Genomic DNA, 988 nt, shown 5'->3' on the forward strand with positions numbered 1-988 from the left:
GTGGGACACTACCCAGACAAGCAGTGACACCAGAGATGGAGGCAGAGAAGATGATGTAGAGAGATGGAGCAGCTGGGGACTCTAGACCCAGAGAGGGAGAGGGGCTGTGTGCTGATGACCAGGGGGCAGGCTTGCAGGATATACCCTTTAGTTGATTAATGATGCATGGAGGGGATTGTAACCATGGCAATGAAACGATATATGATAGGATGAATATAAAGCTAATGTTCTCCCTTGTAAATTATCACATAATCCACAATAAAACATTTTTTTAAAAAAAAGAACAGATATTAATTATGTTTGAAAACATAAATAATTTCTGTTCAAATTACTCTATGTCCTGAAGTAATTTCTGCCAACAGCCACTTTGTATCCACTTTGCTAGACTTAAACATGATCAAACCAAGAGTGTATATACCTCTCATGAATATAAGCCTACATTTTTTTAAATGTTAGAGGGCAAAGATGTCACGTTGAGGACTTGACTTAGTTCAGGTACACATTGGGTATACCTGAACTAAGTCATGGTATTTTCAATTGTCTCAGATGCAAGTTGCAAAAAGAATAAGGAAGATCGTAGAAGTGATGCATTTGAACTGTGGTGTTAACAAAAAAGACTGAAAGTACCGCGGGCTGCCAGAAAAAACAAACAAATCTGTGCTGTAAGAAGCACAACCAGAATCCTCCTTAGAATTGAGGATAGCAAAACTCTGTCTCTCGTACTTTGGACATATTGTCAGGAAGGACCAGTCCCTGAAGAAGGACATCATGCTTGGTAAAGTGAAGGGTCAGCAGAAAAGAGGAAGACCTCCAATGAGATGGATTGACACAATGGGTTCAAACATAATATCAATCGTAAGGATGGCACAGAACTGGGCAGTGTTTCATTCTGTTGTGCACAGGACTGCTATGAGTCCGAACCAACTCAACAGCACCTACCAACAACATTTTAAATAAGGTCTAAGTACAGGACTCCTGGTGTGGTGCT

This window comes from Chrysochloris asiatica, unplaced genomic scaffold (assembly GCF_000296735.1).
Source record: "Chrysochloris asiatica unplaced genomic scaffold, ChrAsi1.0 scaffold00099, whole genome shotgun sequence".
Lineage (NCBI taxonomy): Eukaryota > Metazoa > Chordata > Mammalia > Afrosoricida > Chrysochloridae > Chrysochloris > Chrysochloris asiatica.